General features: G+C 45.0%; 1 protein-coding gene and 1 pseudogene across 1 annotated transcript in view; one reads left to right on the top strand and one right to left on the bottom strand.

The window, feature by feature from the left end:
* Cwh43 (cell wall biogenesis 43 C-terminal homolog) overlaps nt 1-13,039 on the top strand; it is a 67,296-nt gene that overhangs the window by 7,512 nt on the left and 46,745 nt on the right. The window lies entirely within an intron of this gene.
* Nucleotides 9,429-10,518, bottom strand: LOC117712414 (eukaryotic translation initiation factor 5 pseudogene; annotated as a pseudogene).

A 13,039-nucleotide genomic window follows, 5' to 3' on the forward strand; every position in this document is an offset into this window, starting at 1 on the left:
GTTATGGCTTACGGTTCCCCTACGACCTTGCTCCGTGGTCATTATCACCGACCCAGTACTGTTCAATTCATATTGCATGCATGTATTCATGGACACAACTATCAAGGTGCCATGGAACTTCTTGTTGAAAACCTGCCACCTTCTATTTATTTTTTTTTAAATAAAAAGGCTTCCTTTTGTTATGATCTGCTCCATATTCCCAAATGTCATGTCTCCCGGAAAATACTACATTGCCACCGGCCAGTTCTGAGTCACCAGCTCACTCAAAACAGGTGTTGTTCTCCACCTTCTCTCAAAGAAAGCCCTGGGCTTGTATGCAAATCCATCCCTGCCCCCATGAAGCCTGCTTTGCATCTCCGCTCTCCTCTGGTGAAAGTGCCTCAGGATTCCCTCTGCTGGTTCATTCTGCCTTCCTCCTCCAGCATCTCCAGGACAGCATACCTAGGATGGAGGAGCAGAGCAGAGGGGTTGGCTGAGATGAGACCTTCCACCTCTACACTGGACCAGTTGGGATAGCCAGAGCTCCCCACTTTCAATCAGTCTCATGCTGCAGCTGGCCCTAGTACCCAGCTAGTGGGTGCATGCCTGAATCACTGATGTCACAGAATGCTCAGTACCCTCTGACTGGCGAATGCTTCTGGCTTGCTTAACTCTCCCCCAAGATGGACTGATGGCTACCAGGATGAGCGGATGGCTTGGGAAGGAGTTGCTGGTCTGCATTATCCACCACTTTCCCCTTCTAGTTCTGTCCACAGCATCAGTGTGCAAGAGCTCTGTGGGTGCAGACAGCAGCTGGGACCTGTGGTTTTCTAGGACAGGGGCTAATGGTGGTGTTGGCCTAGGGTTGCATTTAGACACTCTATTGTTTGCCTAAGCCACATGTCCCATCCCACTTTTAGATGTCATTAAGGACTAAGTTCATGTGCATGTGCATGCATGTGTATGTGTGTGTGTATTGTATGTGTCCCTGCATGTGCATGAAAGGTCAAAGGTCAGTGATATGTGTTTTTTTTTTCATTTTCACACTTTATTTTTACTATTGTATGTATTTGTATGTATGGTGTGTGTGTTCGTGTCCCATGGAGTCCATGTGGAGGTTGGAGGGTAATTTTGTGGAGTTGGTTTTCTCCTGTCACCTTCATGTGGGTCCCAGAGATCAAACTCACGTTGTCAAATTTGCACAGTAAGTACCTTTTTAGCTTTTGAGTCATCTTGTCACCCCATCTCCCCCTCATTTTTTGAGAAAGCATCTTACACTGAACCTGGAGTTCTCTTATTCAGGCAGCAAACCATGGACTCCCTTGTCTCTGCCTTTCCCAACACTTAGGCTTTCGGTGCAGGGCAGCTGTACTTGGCTTTTTACTTGGGTGTTGGGGTTTGTGATTTGAATGACTTCTGTCTGTTCATTTGAATGTTTGGCCAGCAGTTGTCAGAACTGTTTTGGGAGAATTAGAAGGTGTGGCCTGGCTGGAGGATGTGTGTCATGGGGAATGGTCCCAGTTTCTCACTCTCTCCCCAGTGCTTGAGGAACAAAGGACCAGAAGCCCTCAGCTACTTCTCCAGAGCCATACCTGCCTGTCTGCTTCTGTCCTTTCTGTCATAATGAACATGGACTCACCCTCTGAATCTGTAAGCAAGCCCTCAATTAAAACATTTATACATTTATTTATTTATTTATTTTTATAACTTGCCTAGGTCATGGTGTCTCTTCACAGCAATAGAAAAGTAACTCACACAGGGTCCCAAACTCAAGTCTACTGAACCATCTCCCTAGCCCAAAGTACTGATTCACAATCTACTTGATTCCTCTGTATTTCTCCCTTGGTGCAGAGACTGGGTGCCAAACACAGGGAAGTAAATTAATCTAGGCAATTAATGTCCTAGAATGCCCTATAATGAGGGGACATTCTAGCAACTAGAGACTTAGGACCTACATACTTTCAAGGATAATGCTAGGTCACTATCAGGCCCCCTAATGGCTGTGCTGCTGACAGTGTCCTGAGAGAGTAGCTAGGGCCCAACTCAGGCTGGATTCTTACCAGGTAAACAGAAGGATTCTGACCAGGAGAACAGAAACCCAAACTCAGCATTCCTCAGAAACGCTGTGATGCTGGTTTCTGTTTGACAGGAAAGTCACAATTTCCCTTCTCCACCCCTAGCTGCCAATTAACCTGAACAACTGTGTCAGCTTCAAGCCCCCCACCCTGATAACTATCAGCCAAGCTACTGCTCTCTACTCTGGTGAGGCAGCTCAGCAATCTGTCACCAGCAAACTTTTTTTTTTTCTTCCTACATACGGAGTGATCTAGTTCCGTGATCTCACGGCACCTTGCTTACAGGTAACACACCAAATGTGGGCAGTGTGACAACCTCTGTTTACCCCCAGCAGGAGTTACTCACTCTCTGGTGAGTCAGTACACACTTCCCCATAGTAATGAAGTAGATTTGTCTGGTTGATTTTTTTTTTCTGTGTCTGAATTAGAGAGATGAGAGAAGAGAGGATGAGGGGACGGTAGGGAGAGAAGGGGTGGGGAACCAGAAGCATGTTGGGCGGATCTGATGCAGAACTGGTTTGAACTTGCCAGGGTGCAGTTGAGTCCCAGTACATGTGCATGGTTCTGCTCACTGAACACCCCGTCCCTGTGTGCTGTGGCAGGAACACGTTCCATTCTTTGTCCTTGCTCTGAGGGACTTTATGGGAGGCTGTTCCCACATGCATGGTGGGGGGCGGGGGAGCTTGCTTTAGAAATATGCTGATCTCTGAACCCCAAACAGCTGACTCACCTGTCCCTGGTGACCTTCCTCTTCATGGTGTCACCAACCGTCTGAAATTCTGCCAGCCCCTCTCTATCCCTTGACACCTTCCGCCTCCATTACGAGCCCTCCGAGCTTAAAAAGGACCCTTCCTTTGCTTCCTCCGATGGTTTGGATTTTGTTTCCTTGCTGAACAATCAAGGAGATGGTTTTCTTTCCCAGATTCCCTCTGCATTGTCTTCCCATGACTCCGTCATGGCAGGCACCTCATCAGAACCTCACAGGATCACACTGTAATCTCACTTTTGCACAGCTTGCTTTGACTCACATTATGTGCTATTGCTCAAAGTGCTGTGTGTTCTGCATCCCTTAAAATGCTTACTGAACTATGGAGGTTCAATTGTTGTCAAAAAGAATGGACTAGGTTTCTCCAACATCCGAGAGACTGGTGTCCGAGAAGAGCTGTAAGTTCACATGTCTTACTCTAAAGTTTCACATGGACTTTGCACTAAACCCAGAGTAGACTCACAATATCTTTTTAAGATTCTGTTCTAAATGTGAGTGTGTTTATCTGTGTGTAGTTATTTGCACATAAGAGTACAGGCACTCACAGAGTCCAGAGAGGGTGTCAGATCCCTAGGAACTGGAATTACACTTCACCAAACCTGGCAATGAATAATTCTGATAAGGGCTTTGCTAGTCCACTAGTTTATCATTCTGAATGGATTGTATTTAAAGCGACATGGCAAGATGCTGACATTTGCAGACTCATAAAGTTACAACAAGCCAGCAAGCACACTTGACTATATGTGCCTTCTTTTTCAGAATATTCTTGTTATAAGAGAGTCAAGACCCAAAATGTCAAGAACTGTAAATCATCTCCACATCACAAGGAGGCATGTTTAATGCAATGACATTCCACTGATTCTAATTTCAAGATGTCATAAGACATTTTTGTGTGGCAACTGAGCAATCTATACTAAATGGAAAAAGTAGAGACTGTGTATGCACGTGAATCTAAGTAGATACTGTGCACATATGTATATCTAAGTAGAGACTGTGTATGCATGTGTATATACATAGATACGTGTATGCATGTGTGTATGAGGGCACCTGGGATGAGAGTGGAGATTTAAAATCTCATATAATAAAAAAATCAATAATCTCCAAAAATTTAAAAATAAAGAAAAGGTTCCTATGGAATTAAACATGCAGAAACCACTGGAACCTGACTGTTTCTGGAGACTGGGAACAAAGATGAGAAAAAGCAGGCTAGGGAAAGGTGCCTCGTCCTCATTGTGTGATGCTGGAACCAGAGACTATAGGCAGGAACCAGTCCTGGGCAGGTCCTGAAAGTAAAGTTTCCCATGGTAGTTTTTCTTTCTGTAAGAGTTAAAAATCTCTTCTGTTTAACTACACGTATATCTTAAAGATTGATTTTTAAAATTATGTTTGTATATGTGTCTATATATGAGTATGTGCATTGTGAGTGCAGGTCCATCAGAGCCCAGAAGAGGGTGTCAAGTCACCTGAGCCTCTTAACATGGGTGCTGGAACTGAACTTGGGTCCTCTGCAACTGTAGCAAGAAAAAACAAAGTTAAATGATTTTTTTTATGTGTGTTAATGTTTTGCTTGCATGTTTGTCTGTTTGGGGGTGTTGGTTCCACTGGAACTGGAGTTATGAACAGTTGTGAGCTGTCTTGTGGTTGCTGGGAATTGAGCCAGGGTCTCCTGGTGCTCTCAACTGCTAATCCACTTCTCTAGCTCCAAGGGAAAAATATATATTTCTATATAAAAATATATGTATATTTATTTACACATATATATGCACACATATGCACTCACACACATATTTATTTTGGGAAGAAGGTCTCACTATGTAATCCAGGCAAGCCTGGAGCTCACTATGTAGTCCAGGCTGGCTTTGAGCTCATGATCCTCCTGCCTCAGCATCTTGACTACTCTGACTGAAGATGTGCATTATAGAGTTTTACTTCTTTCAGCCAGTTTTAAGCAAGCATTCACAGTGAGTTTCACTATGAGTGGAGGCTGCATACACAGCACTGTTTTCTGTAAAATCTTGACAATTAAAATGAAGCATATAACTCATCACTGGAAAGAGAACAGGCCAGCATTCGAAATGTTTTGTTTGTCTGTTTGCGTGCTTCTGTTTTTACTTAGATCTTTGATTAAAAATAGAAAAGGAAAGTAAATGTTGATGGAAAACCTACCTCGGAGCTTCACTGGGCAGCTACAGTGATTCCACAGAATAGATATTGTCTGCCGACTGGCCATGTTTGTGCAGTCACTGTAGAATGGCTGCACACGCCGAACAATGCTCACAAGAGGAACAGTTCTGAGACTGTTTCTTTTGTAGTGCATGAGTAAGACAGTAATGTCCCAGTAGCAGTCCTTTAACCCATGTGCCTTGGTTCAGGGAACAAGAGAGTGGCCATCTCCTTGTGAATTGCATCACACCAGATCTGAAGGAGAACTCGGAAGGTACTGCATTTGACATTGCGTGGAGCCAAGAGTCTACTACTGCCTCTCTAAACTGTGGCTGGCTGTACACAATCTTTACTTCTGTCTTAACTGTTTCAGTAATGTTCTCATGGTTCTAAGTCGCAGGCTCTCCATTGTGTGAGATACCAGGTATTCCCTGATACAGACTTGGCAATAAATGTGGTGGTCTCTGTAATGATCTTTTAGTTGAATCTCCTCCAATTTAGTGCCAAAGAATATTTGAGAGTTGTTTGGCTGCATTTTTAAATGTTTCTGTTGGGCTTGCGATTTGTATCAGAAATAATTTCTATTGAAGATGGAGAAACACAGAAACTAAAGACACTTTTGATACTGATTCAAGAGAAATGCCCCGTGTCCTGAAACTTCATTTAGTACATGTATACTCTGTGCTTGCAGAGTCTTGCGCTCTGGCTCTCTGAGTACCCGTCACTGATCACCCAGCATCCCATATCCATCATCTAGTGAGGTCAGCATCACGGTGATGTGCCTTCAAGCCATGCACAGGACTCAGACTCACCTACAGCCTCCAGCTCCCATTTGAGACTCACCATAGGTCTCCCTTCTGCTTGGAAAGTGCCACTCTGAAAGGACACTTGAGAGGTCATGATGGTCAGAGGCTCTTCCTTCCTTCAGTTTGCTCAGGTGTTCAGTGTCATGACTGAAGTGCCCCACTCCCCTCCTGTCCTCTCCTTTGCCACACATCTCTCCCGGGTATTTTCTTTAAAAAAAAAATATCGACCACTTCTAATTCTGTCTTGGTTTCTTTTTCTCAGGGACCTGCATTTGACTGACCCTCTCTGAAGGAGATAGTAGAAATGGTTGTTGAAGCCAGATGTGTGATGTGGTGATATATACCCACAATCCCAGTGTTTGGAGAAGGGCTGAAGCAGGTGGATAGCAAGTTCAAGGCTAGCCACTGCTATATGAGGAGTTCTAGGCCAGCCAGTACATACCAAGACCCTGTCTCCAAAACAGGAAGAGAGGAGGGGAAAGGAGAGGGAGGGAGAAGGAGGAAGGGAGACTGCAGAGTGCCAGTAAAGGGCAGAGCGAGGGGACAATGGCTTTGGTGCTGGCACAGGAGTATGTTCCCAGCTGAGGCATGGTGCAGTGTGAACATGACCTCTGGCACCCCATGCAGAGAACATTTCTGCTCTGGTTGGTTACACAGAGCTACTGTTTTCGGAAATGTGGCCCTAAGCCAATCACTGTTAAAGCCAGGTTCTAAACAGTTTGCTCTAAGGCTCCAACCTTAATAGCACATCACGTTCCCGGTGTTTCCAGAATGTGGTGACCTCACAAGCAATCTCAGGTGGAAATCTGGCAGTGGGGAGATTCAGCCTCTCTGAATGGGGAGACTGGATGTCGGCCTAGATGGTTCTCCCTGGTCAGTTCTCAGGGAACAAACACTTGGAGCAGCCTCACCTTCCATGGGGGAGTTGCTCTGACACATGCGGTGGCCTGCTTCTCTCCTTTTAAAAACACTCTTATACTTACATTTGTTTATTTATGTGGTAAGGTCAGAGGGCAACTTGAAGTTGGTTTTCTCATTTCAGTACTTGGGTTCTGGGGAGGGGCTCAGATCTTCAGGCTTGTTTGCCATCACCTTCATCCGCTGACCTTGGTCTCTCTCTATCTTTCTTTTGCCAAAAGTGACACAAGATAGAAACTCATTGGTACTATGTAAGAGTATGTGAATGTGTGTGCGCACGGGTGTGCACATTCGCACACACTCACACATGTGTGAGTCTGCGCATAGAGTCAGAGGTTGATGTTGGATGTAATCCTCAGTTTCCCACGTTGGTTTTTGTTTTGTTGTTGGGGTTATTTTTTTGTTGTTGTCATTTTTTTTTTAATTTTCAAGACAGGGTTTCTCTGTGTAGTCCTCCTATCCTGTAATTTGCTTTGTAGATCAGGTTGGCCTTAAACTCACAGACACCTGCTTGCCACTACCTCCCGAGTGCTGAGATTAAAGGGTGCACTACTACCACCCAGCTACTCCACTTTAGTTTTTCCAACAGCCTTTCACTGGCGGTTGGACGCCCAGGATCCTGTCTCTGTACCCTCTTCTCCTCAGTACTGGAATTATAGACACATGCTGCTGCTCCCAGTGGATACCAGGGATTTGAACCCCAGTCCTCATTCTTTTGATGCAAGCCCCTTACTGACTGTGCTGTATCTTTTTTTAACTTTTATGCCCTCCACTGCAGAGGAGAGCTAGCTATGGTTGTATCAGGAAAGGCCTTGCTGGTGTGGAATGAATGAACCTGATTTTCTCAGTGGCTTCACATGCTCCTCCTACCCATCCATCCATTTTGATCTGCCCCAAAGCAGCCTCACTCTCTTCCTTGTGCTGGCTCAAGGACCTGTGCATCCTTCCCCTTGGGGCTCAGCCACTCCCTAGGAGCATCTCCTATCCAGAAGAGGAACAGGGAGGAGAAAAGCAGAGCTTCCTAAGCAGTGACAGGTACACTCTGGTCCCTCCCACTGTGAGAAGTAGTCACATAAGACCCCAGGGAGACACCAAGTGTGGTACTTACTTCCCAGTGATGAGGGACAACACCTAACAGAAGCAACCTGAGGGAGGGAGGGAGGAAGGAAGGAAGGAAGGAAGGAAGGAAGGAAGGAGAAGGATTTGTTTTGGCTCACAGCTTAAGGGTGTAGTTCTTCACGGCAGGAAAGGCCTGGCCACAGGAGCCTTAGGCGCCATTGCATCTGCACTCACAGAAGAGAGAAAGATGAAAGTGATTGTGTTTCTCCTTTTTGTTCAGTCTGGCATCCCCACCCATATGATGGCCCAGCCCACAGTTAGGTCACTCCACCTCAGTGAACCCATTTAAAACTTTCTCTTAGACATGCCTCGAAGTTTGTCTTTGTGGTGATTTTAGATCTGGTCAAACTGACAGTCAGCACTAACCTGATTATCTAAGCAGGGTAGTCTCCAGTCTGACGCTTCTTTCTTGCAGCAACTATATTTGATGGACAGAGGAGGACAATCTGGATGTTTGGTAGCTAGGTAACTGCGATGGTTTGTATATGCTTGGCCCAGGGAGTGCGTTATTAGGAGTTGTGGCTTTGTTGGAGTAGGTGTGTCATTGTGGGCGCGGGCTTAACAACCTCATCCTAGCTGCCTGGAAGCTTCCTGTCGGTCTTCCACTAGCAGCCTTCAGACGAAGATGTAGAACTCTCAGCTCCTCCTATACCATGCGCGCCTGGATGCTGAACCTCTGGACCTGTAAGCCAGCCCCAATTAAATGTTGTCCTTACAAGAGTTGCCTTGGTCATGGTGTTTGTTCACAGCAGTAAAACCTGAAGACAGTGTCTTAGTTAGGGTTTCATGACCAAGAAGCAAGTTGGGGAGGAAAAGGTTTATTCAGCTTACACTTCCACATTGCTGTTCATCACCAAAGGAAGTCAAGACTGGAACTTACATAGGGCAGAGGCCATAGAGGAATGTTACTGGTTTGCTTCCCTGGCTTGCTCAGCTTGCTTTCTTATAGCACCCAAGACTACCAGCCTAGGGATGGCACCACTCACAATGGGCAGGACCCTCCCAGCCTTGATCACTAATTGAGAAAATGCCTGGATCTCATGGAGTCATTTCCTCAAGGGAGGCTCCTTTCTCTGTGATAACTCTAGCTTGTGTCAACTTGACACACAAAACCAGCCAGTACAGACAGTAACCTTCCATGGCAAGTTTCTCCTCCTTTCCCATTCCAAGACTGAAACTGACCTAACTACACTGAAGGGGCTGCAAAAAGCACATCCCACTCTCCGGAGCCACGAACTGAAGGAAACCCTTTAAGCAGAACTAATGGCACCATGATGACTTTCGTTGAAACGGAGTCAGGAATCATCTTCTTTGAGAAGTTCTACATTCTTGTCAGAGACACATGAAAAAAAAAGTTGTTTTGACCAAAATCAAATCTTTAGTTTTTATAACTGTATAAATGTGATCCAAATGTGTCCACCAAACTACAGCTGCTCACTGATACCTATGGACTTTCTAGAGGTCTCATCGGGCTTAATTATAGACCACTCACAGTAATGTCTATTTAGTAGCAAGTGGGGCATCATGGTCAGCCATTTTGACCCTTGTGCATACATGTAGCATTTCTGGCCGAGAATGGAGAAACTTTGTAGCATTACATTGTTAGGCTACATTGCATCCATCCTTTAAAAAGGCATCAGCATCAATGCCATCATCTGTGCTGGCTGACTTCTCTGTTTTAACTTTTGGTACACTGGCAGTCTTCAAATATACCATCTCAATATTTTCATCTTCATTGTCTTCCTCACCACTGGAGGAGTCTTTCTCTGCTTCCTTCGACCACTGAATAAGTGGTTCTGTGTTGACACGAATCTCTTTGGGAGCTTCCTTTGAGGCATACTTCTTCAAGGCCTTTTCTGATTGGCTGATGATGACCACTCCTAAAAGGTCTGCCTCTCACATCTCTTTTAACACAGGTAGAATCTTGGCGATGAGCTGAGTTTGACTCAACACTACCACACATTCCAGACTACAAAGCAGGTGTCACTGACCTTTTTGTTGTTATGACAATGTCTTAGAAAATGGTACCTTGGTTTCTTGATTTGCTCTCTTATCTTTCTCATCAAAGAGAACTTCAGTTAAAACAAGAGAACCTGTAGCTTTTACATCCAGTCTTTCTGCCTCATAGATGACTTCTTTATCAGATGAATCAATAACACCCTTTCTTTCTCTCTCTCTCTCTTTCTCTCTCTCTCTTTCTCTCTCTCTCTCTTCCTTTCTTTCTTCCCTTTTATTTCTAACAAAATCAAACAGGATATTGAAATGCTTTTCTACAGTTCTGTCCTAATAATCGCTGAGTGTCAGAGCATCTGCATGGTCACTGATTTTATCCACTCGGTGTCTCTGAGCTCCCTCACTTTCGTCCTCCCTCCAGTTCTCCTCCTCTTCTTTGATAGCATGTGGAGGAGGATTAATTTCATTTGGTGAGGAGGAGGTGGTGGAGGTGGAGGTGGAGGTGGTGGAGGAGGTGATGGTTCTTCTCACCACACCTCTTTAAAGAAAAGCATTTCTAATTCTCACCAGGAGATCAGATCTTTATCACAACAGGCGGTGTTAGGTCACGCCAGAGATCCTTGTTTTCTGATAGCAGGAAAAACAGTCTCAGTGTGTTCTGACCAAACTTCATGTGGTCATGCTCTACAAACGAGTGGACGAGGAAGCAGCTGGCATGACTGTCGGGGACTTTATTCATTTCCAGGTAATGTGAGAATGTCAAGGACAGCTTCAGGGTGAAAAAGAGATCCTACAGAAACGTGAGTGGCTAAGGCCTTTGAAATGGAAGTGGGAGCCAAACGAACTATAGATATGGAAATGGAGGTAGAATCTGTGAGGGCGAGCTGGCACCATTGTACACACTGTGCAGGCTGGGCTGATCGGGGCTTTTCTGTTATCAGTATCCAAATAACTCATATCCTGTGTGTTGGTGTAAACATTTTATTATCTCTGTAGTTAAAAAGCAATAAGATAGGTGGAGAGCCAGGTAATTAAAACTTCATGTGAGCCCTCTATTTATCATATGATTTCCTAGCAAGGAAGTTAGAAGCAGCTTCATAACAAACCCGCTATAGATACATTAACTCAACTATACATTAAAGGGGCCTAGGAGAGCCTCAGGAGCCACGAGGAACTTTCCCACGTGTGCCATGAAGGACCAGACTGGAAAATTAGAAAGAAATGCCCACAGTGGGGTACTCTTCTCTCTCTGGAGACTGATGGGGGCCGATGATGAAACCCTTTCTTGTACCCTGAGTGCTCGCGTGGAGTCTGCAGTTGGGAGAATGCCAATATGATTACAGAAAGCCTCAAGAAGGCAATTAAAATACTCTCAGGACAGAGATGTCAGTGTTAAATTTGCCAGATTAGTCTCGAAACGCCCCCTCCCCCCCCCCCCCCCCCCCGCACTACGCCAAATATCATGGCGGCTTAACAAATGACAGCCCCCCACACCCCCAGTATCCTGAGTTCTGTGAACACCATAGGTGTTACACTGAAGGCCTTACCTTCTTATCTATTTAGACCTCAAAAATAAGTCTCTATAAAGTCAACTTTTGTAGCAGAGCTGGACAGCAGCTGCTCACCAAGATTTCATGTTCCTGTTTCTGGGCTCACAGTCCGGGCTCACAGACGGACTGCATTTTCCAGACACACCTGCGGTGAGCTGCAATGAAGTGCTAAAGAGAATGAAGTGAAACAGAAGGCCAAGAGCAACAGTAGCAAGTTAGATAATAAGAAAAGAAACAGACTCTATAATGAACGAACCAAGCATTGCACCGACACGCCATGCTTAATTAAATGTGTGTGTGTGTGTGTGTGTGTGTGTGTTGTTTAGAGCATTTGAAAACTGCTCTTCATTGTTAACTGGACTGGATTCAGAGCCACCCAGGAAAGCTTACCTCAAGGTGTGTCCACGAGGGGGTTTCCGAGGTTTAACTGGGGAGGGAAGACCAAACCTAAATGTGGGCAGCACCATCCCTTGGGCTTTTTTTTTTTTTTTTTTTTTTTTTTTTTTTTTTTAAACGTGCGTACACTGTAGCTGTCTTCAGACACACCAGAAGAGGGCATCGGATCCCATTACAGATGGCTGTGAGCCACTATGTGGTCGCTGGGAATTGAACTCAGGACCTCTGAAAGAGCCAGTCAGTGCTCTTAACCACTGAGCCATCTCTCCAGCCTGGACTCTACTCTTGAACTGAATAAAAAGGAGCCACAGAGCCAGGCACCAGCTTTGTTTCTCTCTGCTTCCTGACTGTGCATGCAGTGTAGCAGTAAGGCCTTGTAGCCAGGCCTTCCTGGCCCCCAGACCTTCCCTGCCACGCCTTCCTGCGGTCGTGGACTGTACCCTTAACTCCAGATCATCAGCCCTAGTAAACCCTTCCTTCCTTTCTTCATTTGCTTTTGCCAGATACAGTGAGATGTGTAATCAGTACAGAGAGAAACGGAGACACCCAGGCAGGGTAGCGCAGGGTCTAATGTCTTTTTTTTCATTTACAGAGAAAGTCTGGCATTTAGACTGCAGCCCCACTAAAAACACTTCTAAGTGTTTTGGAGATATAATTCTCACCCCATGTGATTCATGAATTCAGCATAACATGGGCAGGGAGGTGCCAGTTGGGAAGTTACCGATCACAAGCTAATTTTAGAAGTGTCATCTACTATATGAGAAACTAGATTCACCCCATTTCCTTCTCCACCTATGTGAATATCCCCGAGTAACCTCTAAGTTCCTCTTAGTCACTCTCAATTTGTCTATTCAGAATATTTCTCATTAACAGGATTATACAACTTCTTTTTTTTATGGTTGGCTTCTTTCTCTTAACACAGTGTCAAGATTCAACTGTGCCATTGTATATAGCAATACTTTCTCATTACCGAATGCTGTTCTATTGTATGTATATAACACTATAATCAGTGCTTGTGCATTTGGTCCGCTTCCCTGTGGGTCTGTTAGAAGCAGTGCTGCTGTAAACACCTGTGCATGGGATTTGGACAGTGCCCCTTTTCTCCCGTACCTAAACCTCAGAGTACAAGGGTTGGGTCATACGCTACCTCTGTATTTAACTGTTTGAGGAACCGATAGAATGTTTTCCAATATAGCTGTACCACTTTCTGTTCCCTCCAGCATGGTCTCCACATCCTTGTCAGCATGTTAGCATGTGATGTTTTTAAAAATCAGAATTCCATAGTGAGTGTGAAGTGGGTTTGTTTCTCCAGTG

The sequence above is a fragment of the Arvicanthis niloticus genome, chromosome 7 (assembly GCF_011762505.2).
Source record: "Arvicanthis niloticus isolate mArvNil1 chromosome 7, mArvNil1.pat.X, whole genome shotgun sequence".
Classification (NCBI taxonomy): domain Eukaryota; kingdom Metazoa; phylum Chordata; class Mammalia; order Rodentia; family Muridae; genus Arvicanthis; species Arvicanthis niloticus.